The sequence below is a fragment of the Vanessa atalanta genome, chromosome 10, assembly GCF_905147765.1.
Source record: "Vanessa atalanta chromosome 10, ilVanAtal1.2, whole genome shotgun sequence".
Taxonomy (NCBI): Eukaryota; Metazoa; Arthropoda; class Insecta; order Lepidoptera; family Nymphalidae; genus Vanessa; species Vanessa atalanta.
The window spans coordinates 11,155,562-11,178,830 of NC_061880.1; the positions used below are offsets into that span (position 1 = coordinate 11,155,562).

The following is a 23,269-nucleotide window of genomic DNA, read 5'->3' on the forward strand; positions in this document are numbered from 1 at the left end:
AGCTAAGTCGAGATATTTTATTTGCTTATCTTTCTCAGCCTTCACGAGATTCTCGTCATGAGGGATGGTGACGTCAACAATTATCGTGCGGCGCTCTGACCGATCTATCACCACTATATCAGGCTTGTTGGCGACAACAGCCCTGTCAGTGATTATAGATCGGTCCCAGTACAGTGTGATACGACCATTCTCGAGAACTGGGTCGGGCACATACCTGTAGTATGGTACCTCTGATACCACAAGATCGTATCGAAGTGCAAGTTGTTGATGGATAATCTTGGCCACTTGATTATGCCTGTGCAAATACTCTCCGTTAGCAAGACGAGAACAACCGGAAATAATATGTCTAAGGGATTCGCCCGGAGTGTGACACGCCCGACATATGTCCACCGTGCCATCCCTCACAATATACTTCCGGTAATTGTTCGTCATGATAACTTCGTCCATAATTGCACAGACAAAACCTTCGGTTTCACCGAATAGGTTACCGAACCGTAGCCAAGAAACGGACGCCATAAAATCCACATCGGGTCCATGAAGGGCCCGATAGAAGCGTCCATGTAACTCCTTGCTCTTCCATACCCCCTTGCGATTCTCAGTACTTAGTACTACGGGTTTGCGCCAGTTCTCTTTGCCTAAGGAGAGCGGAGTTAGCCCCTTGTCCATTGTAACTACATCTCGGTGCATATCCAAGTCAGTGTGGAGAAAATACTCCCTGAGTTTGTATACTTCACGGTTATGTAGGGTCTTAGCATTTAAAAAGCAATATTAATTATTTTACTAACAATTACGTTGATTTAACTAATACTAATAAAATTATTGATTGAGTCAATATTGTCAGTCTATACTGACATTTATACCAGCAAAGCCGAACAGACGTAGTCTAGTAACTGTGTGTATTTTATACCAAAAGTGATATTTGACACCTAATGTCTAGTTGCTACGAAGTGAGAACTAGAGATTCCTTCAACATTAAAAAAAATATATGTATGTATGTATTTGCAATCTTTCGCGTTATTCGGTCAAACGTTGTCAGTCGTAAAATGTCAATGATATATTCAAACATCAATTTTGATGACTACAGATACACATTATGAATCTTATAGACACTGTACTAAGTCTCAAATAAAGCAAAAGTTTGTAAATATCCCACAGCTGGGCTAAGGCTTCGTCTCTCTTTTGAAAAGAAGGTTGAAAGGCTACTCCACGACGCTGCTCCAATGTGACAAAATTTCATTGAAATTAGACACATGCAGGTTTACTACCACCATGCACGAGATGAATTATAAATACACGAAAACTCAGCGGTGCTTGAACCCGCAATCGTCGGTTAAGGTGCACGCGTAACCACTGGGCCATGACTAATAACTACAAATGACGATTCAACTCAATTCGCGAATAAAGCAAAATGATTAAAACAATTACGCGACATAGTTTTCAATATCAATTTTCATTCAATTATAACGTACGCATAATGCATCGAATTTGAAACTGTTTTATCGATACTATTGAGTACATCACGCGGCGCTGTCCTAATTGATGACACTCGATACGTACCGTGGCAGGCGCTGCGTAAACCATTAATATTTCAAAATAATGTTTTCGTACCAAATTTTAATCAAGCTGGTTAAGGCCTCGTCTTCATATAATTTATATTGTATCGATTATTTATTTTATTCACTATCAATATGACAATATATTCAAAACTAATTATATTTCGTTTAAATATCATTTATAAAACAAAGTGTCACTTTTCATATGGTCATTATAGTAATATATACTCGACCTCCGTGGTCGAGTAGTGTGTACACCGGTTTTCATGGGTACGCCACTCCGAGGTCCCGGGTTCGATTCCCGGCCGAGTCGATGTAGAAAAAAGTTCATTAGTTTTCTACGTTGTCTTGGGTCTGAGTGTTTGTGGTACCGTCGTTACTTCTGATTTCCATAACACAAGTGCTTTAGCTACTTACATTGGGATCAGAGTAATGTATGTGATGTTATCCAATATTTATTTATATTTATTATAGATATACAGAAATTATACACACATACATACTTTCTTTTCTCAACTTTTATTTAACTTGGATTGTTTCTTAAGTTAATCTGTTATTAAATGATCAAATCTCGCAAGCTGAATTAGAATTTATTATTATGAATTTATTAAATGGAAAAATATTATTGTATGTGCATTTATTCTGTATATAGTTATTACGTTGTGTCTAAAAATATAAACTGTTTCTTATACATATGTTAACAACTTTTCGATCGCTTCTAACAGACCCTAAGTTTACCTCCTATAAATTTTACAAATTGTTTTATATCTATAATGGAGGCTCATTAAAATGCGCACACTTATATGCAAATACATATTTTGCATGTCATGTCAATATATGTATTTGCATATAATATGTCGATGTCAATCAATCGAACGGAATATAAAGATTGAAAGATTGACAAATAAACGTATATACTATCACATATTACTATGAAGAATAAAATTAAATGAATCTCATTTTATCATTGAATTCAATGTATGGAATGGTTAAATATTTAATCTTAAATATTTGGCGTACAGAGTTCAGCAATAAAGCTGAATTCAATTAGGTTGATAGCGTCACAATAGCGTCATGGCTCGGACTCCCTATTGTGCTTTAATAACTTAAGTGGATTCCTAGTGCACTATAAATGCTTATGCTGACTGTTGCTCGTAATAGTATCAATATTGTAAGATGTCAAGAAATGTTGGTTCGTTAAAACTTTTGTATTATTGAATTAATACTTTGTATATAAAAAAGCTGCTATTTAAGTCATTAACATTAAAAAAACTAACCCCCCCCCATCTCTCTGTGTGTGTCTCATGTACTGTCCTAATGAGAAGTTGACAGCGTCAGCAAAACACACAGTTGTTTCTACGATTTAATTTTAAAAAGCGATTTTAATTTTAAAAAGTGGGCAAATTAGCTTATGGTAAGTGAACACCAGCATCCATTATAGACAATAATACTTAGATGTATCCCTAATAATGGTAACGAAGATGTCCTGAGTGCCTTAATGTATACAATGGCTCACTCGTCCTGCAGCACGACAAAACTAAGCTTAACGAAAGAATAAACAATGAGTAAATGGTACCAATCCATACTTTTTCTTCTCGGTAGAATCTGCATTACATCCGGTGTTACTTTCAATAAATATATTTTGTTAAATGACGATTCAAAAGTGCTTGTAAAAGCCTACTTGAATGAAGTATATTTTGATTTGATTTGATTTGATACGTTGAAATAAGTATCCCAGCAAGTGACAAACTCCTATCACCAGTAAAACCTCAATGGCTTATAAGCCATTTTCAATTTGTATAATTTTCCATTCCAAAAAACATCAAATAACCTAAAAATAACTCTGATATTATATTTGATTAAAATTAGATAATTATTATTAGAAACATTACGATTTTAAAGTTAACGATGACATAATTTATTTCGATACAAAGTAAAAAGTTTTAATAAATATACAAATGAAATAAACAAAAAGAAACACTAGCAACCCACACGAAGAAAACGCATGACCCGTAACGTATATTATACGACCAAAAAAAAAAAGGTCAATGACCTCGACCTGTCAATTCAATTCTACTTTAAAAGTACAGTTTGCAAAAAAATATTTGGCATACGTTTTGATACATTCATCAGATTGATTAATTGTGATGATTTTATATTTATTTTTCTTTTTGTAGTCGTATCAGTAAATGGGTTTAAGCAGACATAGTAAGAGTTGAGTGCTGATAAAATTTTGCCGTCCATATTTCTTCCGTAGATAACTCTATTTGTTTTTAATGTTTATTTTGCTTACCCTACCTGATCTGTTTAACGTAATCACAGCAAATTAATATTATTTTTTTATATGTGAGTGAAATAAAAAGACATGCACATTACATTATTTTCATAACATATGAAACGGTAATGATCACGATATTATTATCAATAATTATTAGTGTTATATCTATGAGCTTCATTATGGTTTTGCGAAAAAATATTACGAACGTCGACAAAGCTGTTATCGGAACTTCGAAAGTAAAATTAAAGTGGATATTCTTGTAAATAGTTAAATGGAATAGTGTTGTATTATAAATAATAAGAAAAACATCGTGAGGAAACCTGCATGTGCCTTATTTCAACGAAATTTTGCCACATGACTGTATCCACCAATCCGCATTGGAGCAGCGTCGTGGTCGTGCAACCCAAAAAAGTGGAAAATTTACAGGCTATTTGCTGTTCATTCTTAAAAATGATAAAAATATATATGTATATATATGTGGTATATAACAATCTATACAATGATTTTTTTTTTGTATGTAAAACAAAAGTGGTATTGTCGTTCGAGACGATGTTGCATCATCAATAAAGTTATTCTTAAAAAAACAATGTCATTTTCCGTTCGTCCCGATCGTAACATATTAAAACCGACTTACGTTGGACCGACTTAAGTTCGAGCCGAGATGGCCCAGTGGCTAGAACGCGTGCATCTTAACCGATGATTTCGGGTTCAAACCAAGGCAGGCACCACTGAAATTTCATGTGCTTAATTTGTGTTTATAATTCATCTCGTGCTCGGCGGTGAAGGAAAACATCGTGAGGAAACCTGCATGTGTCTAATTTCAACGAAATTCTGCCACATGTGTATTCCGCCAACCCGCATTGGAGCAGCGTGGTGGAATATGCTCCAAACCTTCTCCTCAAAGGGAGAGGAGGCCTTTATCCCATCAGTGGGACATTTACGGCCTGCTAATGCTAAAAAATGCTACGTTGAACCATTCTGAATGTTGTTTCTTTAAATATTAGTATCCTTAAGTCTTATAATTATTATTAAAGTAAATGTCACACACTTTCTTAGTTTGAAGTTTGTTTTTACAGAATAGCTCTGACATTTCACGATCATAAAGGTCTAGTTTCATAGTTGTAATGTTAATAATCATTCATACATAAAATTAAGTCCAGATACGTAAGATAAGTTTTTTTTTTTAAAGTAAAATTAGTCAACCCGTTATTAATAGGTACATACATTTTTCAGAAAAATATTATTTAATTAAAATAGTTGCTACTTTCGACGACTAAGTTAATACGACGACTATAATAAAGGATGAAAGATTACTTTAATACAGTATTTTGATATTAAAAAATAATTATTATGCATATCAGAACATAGAGTAATGTAATAATAGAGAAATAATTACGCAATATCTATACAAATATACAAAGTAAAGCGTAGCTCTTAAACAAAAATATATGCTTAAACCTCAATATTACTGGAGCGGCAAATAGTTTAAATGCTAAGTGACCTGTGTCCCGCGTATACAGGGTGCACTTTAAATGCAAGCTAGCACTATTCCAGAGTTTAACTGTATTACGTTAGCTTGTCGTCGCTGGCTATTCGGACAAACTGACCGAAACTAGACGACGATTAGGGTCATACTCGTTACGTCGGATGAGAACACAGTGAGCGGTATTAAGAAAACAAAGTGCACAATTGAGCTTTTATTTAACATTGGAATGAGACAGCTGCTCCGTTAGGTGCTAATTTGCATCGGATATTACGAAGCTTCAGCTAGAATTTTGTTCCCTAATAAAAATACTTGTTTAAGTAAAACACTCTGTATAATCACTATTAGGAACATTACGATTTAAAAATTAACGATGACAAAATTTATTTCGAAACAAAGTAATAAGTGTTAAATATAAAATAAAAAGAAACATTATCAACCCACACGAAGGAAACATATGATCCACAACGTGTATTATACGATCCAAAAAAAGTAAAAAGTTCAATGACCTCGACCTGTCAACTGATACGTTTTTTAAGGTGCAGTTTAAAAAAAAATATTTGGCATACATTTTAATACATTAATCAGGCAGATTCATTGTGATATTTTTTTTAGGTATACGGAAAAACTTGTTTAAGTAGAATATTACGTACCTAGAATTTTGTTCCTACATAAAAATACTTGTTGAAATAAAACACTCTGTATACTTACCATAATTATATTTTTTGCAAATAGGAGTTTGCATAGCAGTGTGTATAATCATTATTATTGCTTACGTTAGTGTTTATAATTCATTTCGTATAATTGAGATATTAATTTACTTTTTTATTATGAGTTACAAAGGTGAAATAAACATACGTTGTAAGGTAATTTTCATTCATTTCGATTTGGTGATTTGATTTGGTTATAAAACAATCCAATAAATAATTAATAAATTAAGGTGACTGCGCTTCATTATTAAAAAATACGCGTCGTTTCGCACTACCGGGAATTTGTACTCGCTTTTTAGTTTTGTATTCGTTATTTACCTCACTATAATATTGCGCGCGCTCTATATACCTTTTGTTTTATAATCTGAGATGACAGCATTATTCATCAACGCCAAATATAAAGAGCTTCTTGATTTTGAATCATATATATTGTAACTTATATTACTTTTGTTATAAACATCGAGTCACGACTTATATTCTAGTTCCTGATTCAGAAATTAGCTCTCGTATATATATACGTAGAAACGGTCGATGTCCAAACCGTATCAAACCATGACATTATTCTAGGCCATGCCTCAGGACTACGCGTACGAAATCCTAATGAATGGTAACCCTAAGTACGATAAAAGCCCGCGAATGGGGCAGAGACAAACGGGGCATGGCGCTGCTATGAAGGGGTTGTTACAGTTCAAGCCCGACGTAAGCAAAATTAATGATATTTAATTTCAGCTCATTAATAAACGGCCTTAGGAAAATAGGTAATAATATAATTATCAAAAAATAAATCTTAATAAAAAAAAAACTAAATGTGTCTCGGCACGTCCGACAGAAGTGATAACTTAAACTTTTTAATAGTGAAATTGTTTAACTTGAGAAAAGTTTAGGTTATTACTTAATTTTTTTGTATATTGATATGATAATGTAAGGTTATTTATTAATAATATATTTTATTGATTATAAAATTAATAAAATATTTTATTCTTAGTTACAACTCCTGAATATGTACATTAGAATTTTGTGTATGTACATAATTAGTATAATTATTGCCTGCCTACCGCTGCCGTAGGAGTAAGGTAAAGGGAAGCCAGACAGACTGGCGCCGTAACGCGTTACGTAACAAAGCGGTTTACCCGTAAGAAGAATCCCATAAGAAGTTATCACTTCAAAAAAATAATGTCTGCCCACCATTTGTATCTGAACTATTCATTTGATTGTGGTGCGAAGAGCTATTTTCGAAGATTCTTGGTCGAACGATTTTTTTTTTTATGTAATACGTAGGAGGATGGTCAAATGGGCCACCTGATGATAAATAGTCACCATTGATGGTCACCACTACCACCTTGGGAGCTAAGATGTTGAGCTCATCATCCTTTAAACCGAAACACAACAACACTAAGTATTACTGTTGGCAGCAGAATATCCGTTGAGTGGGTGGTGCCTATCCAGACGGGCGTACAGAATGCCTTACCTAGTAGTTTTATGTATATTGTAACTACTTTTTTCTGTTAGTGAACACAAAAAGACGTCTCCTCATTTGTAGCCCACATCAATTCACTTGTAATACAATACCAATTTTAATTTAAATTTTCGATATTCCATATTCGAAATTTAAATATCCGAAGGCACATTTAAAACAGTTGAAGTTTATTTCTTTCTCGTTCTGCGCGCGAACACTACATCCGTTTTCGGTATGTGAGATATATTTCATATAAATCGATTGAGCTCATGAAGCGTGAACTTGCGGTGAAATATTCTGAAAATTGTAACAAGCCCACGAAGCATTTACCAAAAATGCGAACCATGGAAGCGACATTCGTGGAACTGGGTTAATTTATGTTTTACACAATACGTGTTTAAAATACTATGCAAGAAATCTTATTTATAATAAATATGTTTATATATATTTTATATATATACACTTCAATCATCGAATTCTAAAGCCCTATTATAAATTTAATTTAAGAAATAATATTTATTATAAGAAAAAAAATTGTAATGCATACAAAAAATAAAAGTGAAATTCAAATAAACTTATTCGAGTAGACTGTATAACGGCGGTTATTGCCTTAAATAAAAAATAATATATGATTTGAATTTAGAACAAAAATAAACGAGTATAAGATATTTATATGATATATTTGATACTGTCTAAGATCATTCCATAATAACTGTATATCGTGGTAGACGGAGCCCGAACATCCTTTGCATGCTAGCATAGTTCACGCACGGAACTTCTCATTGTCGGTAGTTTTAGAAGCGCTTTAGCAATTTCGGCTTTGTGGTTGTATGGAATTTTTGCTTTGCGATAGCGATATTGCCGCGTTTAAATTTTCAAACGACTGAATAGCTGAAGTTGAACCAGAAGTTTAAAATATTGCGCTCAATAAAGTATCATAATTCCCGTACTATTCGTATTTGAGCGTAATGAAATAACAAACTTTGCTTTACATTTTTTTTAACAATTTAATAATATGAATAAATTAAATTAAAATCGATTATAAAATATTAAATTGAAAATACCTTACAAAAATTACAAAATTTTAATTATGAAATGGCCGCGATGGCTTAATGGTGAGAGAGGAGATTACGGATTCAAACCCGCGACAGTAAGTTTTGTATATATATACGAGTATATTTACGCTGCGTGGTTTTAAAAACTGCAAGCTTTTAGGCCAGCAAGAGTCTTAGACATAATTATACAAGCCTAATTTACCTAGTTTTACTTAACGATAAAATACTAGTAGTCGTCCACGTCTTCGCTGGCGTTTTAACGTTTGGTCGTTGGGCATATAAAGTAATCTATAAACTCAAAGGAAAGACTCGTTGGACCAAGCTTGTTTTACGCCAAATTTCATCAAGTTCGGTTCAGTGATTTGGCCTTGATTAAGCAACAGACAGACAGACAGAGTTACTTTCGCATTTACAATATTAGTATAGGTAATTTAAAAAAAAAGATATAACGACACTATAATCATATTTATCGACTCTGCTACGTAATTCTGTTACGCTTTATAATTAATTATATTTTTGGGAGCAACATTGTATTAAGATAAAACTGTATGAAACGTTTTTTATTCAGTCAAAAATAAATTCAACGGCAAAATTTAATCCAAGATAGGCCGCGCTACCTGTGTAGATAAGTGTTGTTTATGCTACGTGGTACAAACGAATTTACGATCGTCGAATTTTATTCAGAAATCGCCCGTTAGCACGATACGACGGAAAAAAATACGCACAATTCGTTGCTCGAAGAACATTAAATTTTGCTTAATTTGAATAATACTGCGTGGCTATGCGTTTAAATGGCTGTAATTAAAGGTGTGTACACAGCTTTATTTAAAGCGTAACAAGTGCGATTAACTGGATTATAAATTAGATTAAAAATGTTCAACAATAAACTAACACTGATGTAATTGTTGTAAATGTTGTATATTTCATTGTTGAATTATAAATTAATTTTATGTCTTGGAATCTGTTTTATATGTTGTTTGATTTTCATATCGATTTTGTTTTTATGTAAATAAAACTGACTATTAAAAGTATTGTATACTTTTAGAGATATAGATGAGAGATTTTATAGAATTTAAAAAAGATGACCGGAATGTTGACATTAAGTACATTTTACAGTAAAAAAAAAACCAATTAAAAAACACCATTTATATCACTTTAGAATCGTCAAGTATTAATACAGGATAGACTTAAAAAAAAATGAATAAATTACATAATTACACTGAATTATTATTAAAATTTGAACGCTTTAAAAAATCATTTAGATTTTCACACAATGAAATAACTAAATTAGACGAAACACACTCACAGTACAGGAATAACGCACGAACAAACGAACTGAAACTCGTCAACACAATATATGCAAATTAATTGATTTGACGATAAACAAATAGAACTAATTACGGTTAATCGCACTAAATACACTTACGAAATTATACAACAAACGTTGAACGTCAACCGAATGAGATATTACCAATCAAATTAATGATCGAAACAATTGAATCCAACGCAGCGTCCACACGAACACTAATTATTCAAACAGTCGATAATTTACAATTTAAATATTAAAATTTTAATCATTCATTTAACCATTCGTTTGAATGATTTTCATGTCACAGGAGTGGAAATGTCAATTGATCAAATGTCTTATTGTACGGACGACATGTTTCTGTCAAAATTATATATCATGTCAATTAAATAACATTTCGCATAATTTTATCTTTTTACATTACATAATTGAATCTTTTATACGTCACGTAACGTTCTAATGCTCTATATTTAATTAATAGTTTAATGATGATTTAATCGTATGAAGATATTACCAAACTAGCTTGCCAGTTTAAAAGCTAAAAATATTTGTTATAATAAGGTACATTTAAAAAAAAGGGGGTTCACATACGTCCTTTATAATTTGGTGTATCTTTTTATGTTTCCGATTGAGTTTCGTAATTTGATGTAACTGGTGCACATTTTTATTTCCAGACAGCATCACAATCGAAAATTCGAGATTAAAATTTTAATTACCTTCGGTGGAATTTTTCGTTTTTGATAAGCTGTCATTGCATTTCTAGCTCGGAGGTGAAACAAATCATCGTGAAGAAATTTAGATGTACTGACATTCTAGCACATTCTATAAAATGGAAATTCAGCAGCTTGTCGGTATAAACTCAAAGCTCTTCTTCATTATAAGGAGAGGAAGTCTTTAGCCAGCAATGGGGGATTTATTGGCAGTTACTTACTTTTACTACTAAAGCGATCTATATGACGTAGTTTTATGTAAATTTCATGTAATTGTACTATTACTATTTACAATTTACATGCGAAAGTTAAATGCAATTTAAATTTGATCTTATTTTCATTCCATAAAACCGACATTAAAATGTAACATACCCACTTAAAGTAATTGAACATGCTCTTACAAATGTAACGCCGAACGATCATTATTTAAAGTGTATAATTTGCCCATTACTCCGGGTTATGATTGTGACAACGACTAAATCCAACGATTTCTCACTTAATAAGAAACGGATAGTTTTACGAGGCGCTTGTTATTATAATAAATTTTCGTTCAACAAAAACGTATTAGGTCTTAAATTTTATTATAAAGAGTTTATTGTCAAATTCGTCATTCGAGTGTTTGGAGAAACAAACATACTATCCCCGTAAATGTCTCGCTTTATACACAATCCGAAGTTAATATTACGACGCTCGTTTATATTTATGGCATCTTTAGAAACGTTTATATTTTTAAATTATATAGATACTTAAAAATACATTGAATAAACAAAACATAATTTTCCAATATAAAAAAATTAAAAGAGATGACCATTTGGTTTGAATACGTGATACCAAACCAAGATATTGAATTCAAGAGAATCGCGGATTTAAACCCGAATAGACATCATTAGTAGAAGTATCGTGTTGTGTATAAACCTGCATGTATCGGTTGAAAATATGCCGAATGTGTTTTCCTAATCCGTATTCAGATCAGCGTGTTGGGATAAATTCTATATTTCTTCTTCTTTAATAAATATACTTTTGCGTAAATATTACGTAAAAGTGAGGATTAATTTTAAAACTGTCACAATAATTAACAATCTCGTAGCATGATAACTATGTTGGTCTAATATAATTAGTGTGTACGCGTTAAGCTAATCGACTGGTACTTGACGAGGGTCGGGAGAGGTCGCGGCGTGCACTGCGAGCCTAACCGGGAACACGGCTTGGCCCATTATTCGACAGACGCGCTTCGACGCCTTTTAGCCCTTTGACGTCGAGAGGCCCCATTAGCATCGAGAGCCTGCTTGATCTCGTCAGTTAATTACTGACCTCAAAACAAACTCGACGAAATAAAATTAACAAAAAAATTACCATTACATATGACAGGCCAACTAATAAAAGTCTAAATCGAAAAAGGTCGATTAGATTTCGGTATAAATCAGACGCGTTCGGTTTAATCACTGTCAAAAATATATCGAAGCGAAAAATATTCAAACGAAGAACCGATCCCGATCGACGACGAGGACGGCGCTCGGAATCAAGGCAGCCGAATCGGCGAATGAAACTGTTGATTACGTACCGCGCAAAGTTACGCTCCGTCAAACGGAATTTTATTTACTCGGTCGTGTCGAAAAACAAATATGATGGCTTTTAATTTATGAGCGCGTCCGTTGAGCTCTGATCAGCCGATATTATAACACGGTATATATTCGTAACAGGCAGACGAGCCGTTCAAATTCGTGATACATGTTTTATTTGATCTTTTTATAGGCGCTCGTTTGTGCCGTGACGACGGTGTTCGAGCTAATGGAGATATCGTATCTGTCATATCAAGAATATATCGTTTGACAGTTTTATTGCGATTGCATGCGATGTTGAGATAAAATACACGATTTAAGGGTGAGGATATGTTCGGTTCGACGCGAGTGGGTGTCCGCGTCTTGTACTCTCGCGTACAAAATACTTTTCAAGAGACCATAACGAGGTTGTGATTTTGCTTTAATTATGGTTTACGTGGCATTATCGCGTTACCCAAAGACACAAATAAAACTTATTAAGATTGATAGGAGATAATCAATGTTATGAAATGTCTTTGAAATAATACACATAATATTAAAATAAAATGGTTACTGTAAAAATCACTAGATAAATGTCACTTTAACCTTCTTGCTTTTTAAATCTTAATTACATATTTATGTCTCTGTGTGTTGGAAATTGAAACATTTCTGATTAACATCTGGTCCATTTTCATAACTAATATTGAGTTTAAATCTGCCTATAAATATAATTGAATGAAAACATTTAATGCAATCATAAAGGAGCTTCTGAGCGAAATATTCAAAAATCTTAAAGAGAAAATAAATTTCCATAAAATGACAAAAGAAAAGTACTAAATCAATACTTAAAAAAATCATATGATTTCAGAAAATTCAAGAAACTCAAAACGTACATAATACATTATATTATTAAGTAAAAGCTACAGAATATACAGTCATCTCGCATTGTTAATCATCATTGTTGCCTCATTACTTTTAACACAGAAGCAATACGGGTGAATTAAAGTAATTTAAAATCTCCAGGAGATGTTGGCGATTTGAATCGTAATAAAACTAGTAACGTTGTTACATGAGCCACTTCTCAGCGAGCTGTGTAATCGCTACCAAGCAAAAACTTGACTTGAAATTCCACTCGGATGGACGCGAACCATTCGTGAGTGTGCACAAATTTTATATAAACGTATAAAGATGTAATATATTAATTATTTGTTGTATATTGTATACATTATAGATACAGAGCTGAGATAGCCCATTGGCTTAAACACGTACATCTTAACCTATATTCTTACATACATAAGCAGCCTGTAAATTTCCCACTGCTGGGCTAAGGCCTCCTCTCTCCCTTTGAGGAGAAGGTTAGGAGCATATTCCACCACGCTGCTCCAATGCGGGTTGGTGGTATACACATGTGGCAGAATTTCGTTGAGAGTAGACACATGCAGGTTTCTTCACGATGTTTTCCTTCACCGCCGAGCACGAGATTAATTATAAACACAAATTAATCACATGAAAATTCAGTGGTGCCTGCCTGGGTTTGAACCCGAAATCATCGGTTAAGATGCACGCGTTTTAACCACTGGGCCATCTCGGCTCTCAACCTATATTCTTGATTATTTGTATTTGTAATTATCTTTGTTTGGCAGTGAAACTTGCATGTTTAATTAAAATTAAATGTTTCCATATGTGTAACCACCGACCCGCGTTCGAGCAGCGTGAAATAAGGGAGAGGAGACCTTAGCCCTGCAATAGGACATATACAGCCTGTTAATTTACACCTATTATATAGTTCCTACAAAATGTGGATCTCAACTAACAACCATCAAGTCATGTCGTTCTCGCTGGAAGAAGATATCGTGAGAAAACTCAAACTCAAACTCAAATTCCTTTATTCAATATAGAAGCATTACACTTACTTATTGATAGTCAAATTAAACACTACCACCGGTTCGGAAAAGGAAACACCCTGACCTGAGAAGAACCGGCGAAAGAAACTCAGCGGATCTTTTTTTTGTCAATCTAATTAAAAATATATGCACATAAACATAACCTTGCACAAATCTAACCAAAATACTCAAAAACACATTGGACTAGTTGAGCGAAATGGTAAAAGACTCCTTTGACCAGTAGCTTACTGATAGAGATTAACGTTATCAAGAATGTCAACAATATTTTACAACCAACGTATAGTATTTACTCAGAAAAGACAACTCATTTCAATAAAGGAACAAGCTACTATTTAATAAGGGGTCTTCAAAAGAAAATGTAATTATTTTTTTCAATAAAGTACAAAGAAAAAAAAATCGGTTGCGTCTATTTAATGCAGTTACAACTGAATTAAAAACCAATATTATCGCACGACACGTAAACGAACCACTCTAAAGGGTAAACAGAATAAGTCTCTAGTTAGCCGCGTCGACGTCTGACACTTATTCTTTAAGCGTAATTTGTTCGCAGTCGCCATTAAGTAGCTATTTAAAAGTAGATCACTCATCTCTCTCGCCGCCGGCCACGCCACACACCAGTGATTTTATTCAACGTGACGCAGCTTAAAAGATATCAGATAATATACGTACCGCGTGCACATCTTGATGCCATTTATCTTATAAACTGACCGCGTCCACGTTTAATTGGTTAGTTCAGCAGCTATCGCGTTGAAATTAAATACATTTAGGACATACTTTTTTATATCTATCGATATTTCTATGACGTTTTAATAACGAGGAATAAAATGATAATATTTTTAACAATTATTGCTTTTAACTGAACCCAAGTTCTTTCGTTACGCAATTTTATTTAAGATAAATTGAATTGTTACATGAATGATTAAAAAATGTATTACTATTATCATTTATTTGAACAACATGCCTCGTTTTGACTCTCGAGTCGGTAGTCAAGATATAATGAATTTGGGTACCTCTTAAAAATATCTAAGTAACTTGATTAATACAATCCATTTTTTTTTCATCTACTACATCAAAAATATGGCGTTCATATAGGTACTTAATTAATAATTAACGTAATAAATAAATTCTATATTCCACCCCTTGTACTCACTACTTACCTTATGATATTATTTTGTAACTCATTTAAAAAAATGCCTACATAACAATTAGTACATTTTCAGCTTTAAAATAAAAAATACTAACAACTCTTTATCCCCAATATCAAACCCCATAAAAGGGAAATTTAAAACATACCTTGCTTTGCACCAAATTCCATCAAAATCTGTTTAGTTTTTTACTCGCGTTTGCATAACAGACAGACAAAACTAATGCTTTAAAAAAATGTTAGTAATACAGTAATTAGTATTACTATACGTTTCAATATACTTAAAGAATGAAAGGCAAAGGCGAAGCTAACAGAAGCAACCTTAGTAAAGCATTTCCGAGAACATTATTCTATTGGTTATTAATTAATGCATCCGACTAACATGTGTGTACCAACATTTGCAATTAGCATCCATCAATCTAAGGCAGAATCTGTAATCACGAATCAATTATCATCGCGTTGTATACATTGTATATTTAATCGGTTTATCCTCCACTTCACGTTAAACTAATTAGTTAAGGTATCGTACTGAGATGTTTCTTGAATGATCAAATATAATTCGAAATACTGATCTTATCACTATGATTACTGATACAAAAGTATTCTAAATTCAAAAATATCAAGCTGAAATATAATAAATGAAATGCAATACGACCAAACGAAGAAGAATGCAATGAAAGCAAGATTGCTAAGAATAAGATTACGTTCTAAATACTCCGAGATAAGTACGTAACTCAAGTCTGACACGTCTGCATTGCATTATCTGTGGAAGTCACTTCTATTGCACAAATCCTCTCGTGTATTTAACGCTCCCGTGCTTTTGACACACAAAAGGAGGATATATATAAAAGATGCCGAAATCAGATGGTCGGATCGTGTGGACGTCTCCATCGAGTGACAGACGTCAGGACAAAAGGGGCCTTGTAAATCAGCACATCGGGACGTCTGAGACCGGACTGCAGGCAAATCAGATATACCGAGGCAATAAGGCTGTTACGATTAAGGGTTAGTCAATGACGAATAATATTATAATAATTCAGATGGACAAAATATATTCGCAGGCAATTTTTTTTAAATAAAAATAAAACAGTCGACTCAAAACTAAAATCAAGGTACTTTTAATTGTTGCAGATATCCAAGTTTTTAGAGTATTTTGTTGTATTTTTCAATACACAGTGTTATTTGCTAATCTTAATTTAATCTCATTTTTCCACGCCTGATTGCCAGACGTGAGACCATGTTGATAATTAACTTCAAAGGAGTTTCTTACGTTGATCGCACTTAAGACGAAGTAAAAACTTATTCTGAATTTTTTATACATCTTCCTTCATCTGCGAGATTATTTACATTTAATAAACAGACCTGTATATATAATTGTGGACGAGTGAGATTATAATAAGACGCTTAAAAAATTACAAGCAATCTATTGAAATTCTTATTCGAAAATAATCTAACCGGTGAAATCTTCCCCTTGAAAATGAGTAAGCGAAACCTCCGCGCCGCTGCCTTTAATTTGTCTTTTGACGTGATATGTGTCGACAAGTTTATGCTGGGTATGTTATGAAAGTAATATACGTTTCTTGGTATTAATAAACGGATACCTTCGAGCAATTTTATATTTAGCACTAAATTCCTTTTATTTATTATTATTTTAATTATATTTACACGAGTACAGTCGGCATTGGATATCGTTTATATAAATACAAGTATAGGTTGGTAATGTAAAATTATATCTTTAGTAAGAAATTATTTAAAAAAAAGAAAACTAAATCAAATTATAGCATTTTTCGAAGATTAAGAGAATAATATAAACGAAATACCACTGACTGACATCACAATATCTGCATGTTAGGCACGATTGAATCGATCTTTCGCAAGTAAGTCACACTAAGAAATAATTTCTAAAAATTTAAATTTTAACGGTGCTGGAAATGGATGGTGTAACTTAAGTCCCGGGGAAGGACGTAGTTTCTTTAATCCGACCTTGAAGGGGGTAAAATAGGTGTGTCGGTTTGTGTGCTATAGGTAAAGTTTTATAAAATTCGCATGGCTAAAGCCGCAAGATCCGCCAGTATATATAAAAAGAGAATCGCTGTCATATTTATATATGTTTTACGCAACATTAAAAATATTTATAACACATAAATATTCTGATTGTGTTACTAAATGGAAGTAAATTTAGGATTAAATATTAACGTTTATTCCTTTACTTTAAATTTTCCCCGTGAGTCAATAGTCTCACTATTTAATCTATTTTATAACACATAATATGTGCATTCAATACAGATATAAATTCGCACTTGTGTGTCAATTTGTTTTTTTTTTTTAATTTGAATTATTTGTGGACTGGAAGAGCCTTATCCTCATGCCCGTCAAACTATATAATCAGTGCAAAACAATGAACAGCAGCATTTTAAACGCGAATATAATACTTGAATTTGATTATGTTAACCTAAATCAACTCATAAACGATGATTACTTATTTTTCCCCGAATCACTAAAACCGCCCGAGACAAGAACCTCGGGCGGAAGGTTCGTGTATAAACATTTATTGACCATAAATCCTGAATGATAAACGCATTATACTGCTTTTCTCATTAAAGGTTTGATTTTGTATAAGAAACTTTTACGCCCCCTCGAATATATACACGACGCTCTAAAATAAGTTCCCGTTTATTATTTGTTCTTTAAGACAAGATCATTACACGCTATCTAAATAATGAAATTTATAACAATACAGGTATTTATTGATGTCCAAACAAATAAGTATGTTATACTGAATGTCGTAACTTACACAAACAGTAATAAATTCTTTTACGAAATGATTACCAAAAAATATAAAACCTACTTGTATCTATTTTAATTTATATTGGATAGTATTTATTGAGGACAAACAAAACAATAATTTTAACTCATAAACATATCAGAAGGAAAAAGATTTGTTTATATTTGTTATTGAGGTAAAAGTCACGGTAAATGTATTAGTTATAAGTTTACATTTGTTTGGTTCTAAATGTGATACTTCGATAACTGTAAATATAAAAAGAACGTAATTTTAATAGCCTTTCTAATTAATAGCATAGCCATCGTACTAAAAGGCAACGTCCAATTAACGACCTGAATGACATTCGAACAATACAATATTTAATTCATAGAATAGGAACATTTGCTTTGAACTCTTCTGAAAATTAATTTATATTATTATCGGAAGATATATAGATTGGATGCCATTCAGGTCACTGATAAAACACCTATTCATTGAATGTCTAATTAAGCTTAGGAAGATGATTTCCTCCTGTCCGGCATCAGTCACGGCGGCTTTTCTTGACGACAGCGCAGGTCATATAATAGATTCTAGATAGAGTGCGTTTACAAACACAGGTGCATTCTTTTTTTCAATTACAGATGCATGCAGTCATGTCAGCAAACCAGAATTCCTTACAGTTACTTTCATGATCCGAAGGGGCGCCCAATCAAGACAACCTAACACATTCCAAATAGCAGCTCGAAATTTTTGACATTAGTAGCGTTCACACTCCTTCCAGTCCAGCGCCTGAACTCTATTCATCCGTTTTGAAATTGCCATCGGATTATGATTGTGAAGGAATACAGAGAGCTTTAATTTGTGCAACTTGTAAATTATAACCTATGCTGCTAGCTAGTCTCACTTTAAAATTACCGCCGTAACCAGAAAATCAAGAAGAAGTAACTATCATCAAAATATCATGATGTAGTATGTCAAAAAAAAGAGGTTTTATTTTTGTAAAATTTTATTGCAAAGCATTATGTGTTTTACGGCTTAATATTAAAATAACATTTTATTTCAATCTCGATTTTGAAGTGCAATATTTTTCAAACTTAATGTTCCAATATAAAACGTTTCTGACGCAATTCATACTGAGTTTTCGAAGGTAAGTTGCGTAATTGTTGGATTTTCAAAACAGACATTTTACCTGCTTATTAAATATCTATTTAATCATAGTAGGAACACATATAGCGATATAATGTATCCACAACATTTCTTTATTTTTTGCCGTTGTACGAAAATGTGTAAACCTACTACATACTTACTTTTAAAATTATATACTTAAAGACAAGTATTTACTTCATTGACATGTCTTGATTCTTCTCGATATAATTTACGAATAGATTACGATAGCATTAAATTCAATTTAATCTTTTAACACGATTCCTAAGTACTTGAAGAGATTATTTAATGTATAATAATATAAAGTTTTATTAACTAAAGCCATTCGAAATGGTTTACAGTTACAATTTAATTCAGTTCACATAATAACCGAGGGAAGAAGTATGAAATCGCCTTGTAACCTATTAATAGGTAGTGTGGAGCAACGCGGAGCATTGTCGTGTAAATCTGCCAGCTAAGCCTGCGGAAGTGTCGCCTTTATAAGTCGTAAATCAGTGGGCTTATCGGTTTACGTGGCCGTCCCGCCGCCGTCCGCGAAATATGCAGCTGGGGACCTTATTCGAAAAGCAACCGAGACAATACAAGAACACGCTTATCGCATATTTCGCATGCGAAATGCAATTGTATTGATGTAAACATCGCGATTTGCATCTTGAATTCGTTCCCGTTGACTTCTTTATTTGTAGCCTGTACGAATAATGCAGTGGTCGTTTATTAATTTAATTACATACAAGTAAGGATTTCATTATTGATTTTTAATTTAAAACAAACAGACAAGATTGCACCTGGGACACTAGTCGACAGTCACGGCCCATATTGATTGCCTTTGTACGAATTATTAGCAATCTTTTATGTCACCAATACGTCACCAACTTCGAGAACTATGATGTCATGTTCCATGTCTGTATGATGTCTGTGTTCATTTGTGTGTCATGGCCTACCTACCCTTTAAACCGGAATACAATAATACTGATCATTACTGTTTGGCTGTAGAATAAGTCAAGAATACATTGGTATAATGCATCCACTCAGTGTATTACGATGACATCAAGACTTTACAAATAAATGCTAATTATTATAAAAATAAAAGTTTATCTCCCTAATTTAAATATAAACATATACATTTAAATCGTTCTTTATTATGTGAACGGTAATAAAATACTTATAAATTTTTATACACAATTTATAGACTGATGCCTGTAAAGTTTTACTCAAAGTTTATGGCATCATTCGAAAATACGTATTTGTGAATATTTATAGCTTGCGTAATAACCGCTGAGAGTTATGTCCCGTTGAGGCCGGCTCGACAAATTGTCCACCCGTTGTGAATTCGTATGCGTCACCATTTCACATTCTTTTTGGTCATTTGAAATCCTTTTCCGCTTTCCGTTGCAATGCACAAATTTATATCGAATTTCTTTTAACATTGCAACGATCCAAAAAAGGTTACATTGTCTCTCTCAATTTCTTCATCTCTTAGTAATTATAAAATCGAGCTTATTGATATTTTTCGTATTCAATTGTCGAGATTGGAAACAATACTTTCTGTGCATATATTTCACAACAAACTTTTCAACGGAGAAGATAACGATCCGGACGAGGACCACTTAGTGTTTTGTCATACTCGGCGTTGGCGGAAGCCATCGTGATGAAGCCTCTATAATATGCTGGACGTAAGTCTGCCGTATGTTCATACATCTACTACTATAACTTTTAAAATTTAATTGACATTTTGTTTTTAATTTTTTTTTTTTTATATCTTGAAGTTCACTGGAAGAGATCGCTATCTAGCGATAAGGTCGTCAAAATTGTACGCGTCTTGTATTAAGGCTGGATCTATGTTGTATTTATTTATTTACTCTGTGTGGTGAACAATAGAAGTATAAAAGTAAAGCAAAGTTTACTTATAACAGTTGTAATTGACATCTCTATTAAATATTTAAGTAACGTTGTTTTATTTTATTTGTAAATCTTTATATGTATGTTGTAAGTGTGCTTTTAAAATAAAATAATTTAGGTGAATGGATTGTATATATCTCATGCACAATAACACCGCAATTGCCAAATCTTATAAGCTTTTTTGCGATAAAATAACCAATATCAAATACATTACCCTTTTTAACGGCAACGTTGTCGCATAAAAACAAAAGACGAGCAATAACCAAAAAACGCAACACGTTATTAAAAAAGCAATTGAAATTTTAATATCATCCCAAGTTCAGTTCAAGAATCGGAATCACAATCAAACGTCCGAAGTGCAATATGACAAGGGCGCGGATTTACTGCCGGCTATTAGTCAAACAATATCAGAGTTATCTGCAGTGATCGAACGGCCGATAGTCCCGGGAGTCGTGTAGCGAAATCTATCATTCTCGAAATATCTACGTCAGATACTTCGAAAAGTGAACTTGGTTTATATTATATATGTATGTTGAATAATATGGATGCTATAGTTTTTTATAAATGCGAATACAATGCTATATTATTTCGTTGGTCTTAGTTGTAGGGTTTTATAATAATCTGGGTAGGTACCACCCACTTATCAGATATTCTACCGCCAACAGCTATATATTATTGCTGCACTCTGTTTTGAAGGTTGAGTGAGCCAGTGTACAGGCACAGAGGACATAAAATCTTAGTTCACAATTTGTTGAAATATTGGCGAAAACGGTAGGAATTAGATGAATTTTGTTTACTTGGTGGTAGGGCTTTAGGTAGACCTATTTAGGTAAGTACCGCTCCCTTATCAGATATGCTTCCGCCAAACAGCACTATACTATATTATTGTGTTCCTGTTTGAATAATGAGTGAGCTAGTGTAATAACAGGCACAAAGGACATAACATCTCAGTTCCCAAGGTTGCTGGCACATTGGCGATGTAAGGAATGGTTAATATTTATTACAGCGCCGATGTCTATGAGCTGTGGTGACCACTTCCTATACGTGACTCTTTTGCCGTCCGCCTATATCACAATTTCCATTTGCCTATTTCGATAACTTTAATAGATTTCTTACCAAACATAATTACAATATCCTTTGATTAAAAACTAGTCAAAAGTTAAATCAGGTAGTCAATGAAGCGTAGTTGTTCGTACGCTGTCAGCCACTTGACTGACAGCCGTCAGAGTTCGATTAGATATGCTATAATATCTCGAAGGCGGTCATGCGCACTGTTTTGTATGTAAATGTATGTCACGAGACGGACAAGCGGATAGTATTCGCCAACTGACGCCTTCCAGCCACATACGGAAGATCTGGATGCCTACCGGATATGTGGCTCGGTCTTTGTATTTTATCTCTCTCGAACGTGTGTGATTTTCGTTATTTATCCCGCTCGAACAGTAAGATACTTAGCAAAGCAGAGGTAGTAGCTCTCTAGAGCAGTTGGCATTTAACAGGAGCATGTCTTTTTATAACGCGATTTTCGCACTCACTTGACGCGATGATACTTAGTATTCAACGACAGAGAACATTAACACTATCCAAGTGATCAGACGCATATTTTATTTATGAAAGTGGCAATAGGCTTATAATGGTATATGTATACTCTACTTATATGATAAGCGTTGATTTTATTTTATTTATTTTATTTTTTTTTATTTTATTTTATTTTATTTTAAAAGGATCACCAACAGAAATTACAATTGTATTACATAGGTACTTAATATATAATTAACACTCAAATTCGGAAATCCCTAAAATTTGGTGAAGGAAAATTTTGTGAGGAAACCTGCATGTTTCGGATATAAATTGGATACACATGTATCCACCAACACGTTTTGTAGCAGAGCAGCGGAATAAGCTCGTAATTTCGACTTCCGTATGTAAACAATATAGATTCAATGATCATGAATTCATAAATAACAGTTTTGATTTGAAACTCGCCCTCGTACCAAGTAATTAATTGGCAGTTCGACGGAACGGTACAGGCTCTCAAGATGGGCATTAGTTATGTGTATCAGAGAAACCGGTCGATCCCAATGGGGTATTGGATTTGCGGTTATGGAGTACTAATACTTACTAATATCCAATATACTCTTGCCTCATAAACATACACATTACAGAATCAATCTATTACCCCACTGATTGCTTCCTTTATGAAATATTATGTTCGTTATAAAATATTTGTGCTCACCGTTTCCCACAGCTCCGACATTAATAGCACAGTTTTATTACAAGCGTTTTAATACAAGCACTGAATCCC

General features: G+C 33.3%; 1 protein-coding gene and 1 long non-coding RNA gene across 2 annotated transcripts in view; one reads left to right on the top strand and one right to left on the bottom strand.

Moving 5' to 3' along the window:
* LOC125066658 (lysine-specific histone demethylase 1A) overlaps nt 1-23,269 on the bottom strand; it is a 317,930-nt gene that overhangs the window by 12,670 nt on the left and 281,991 nt on the right. The window lies entirely within an intron of this gene.
* Nucleotides 518-21,427, top strand: LOC125066663. The gene is made up of 3 exons (XR_007119694.1): nt 518-649; nt 5,491-5,496; nt 21,415-21,427. It is a non-coding gene; the product is annotated as an uncharacterized LOC125066663 (long non-coding RNA).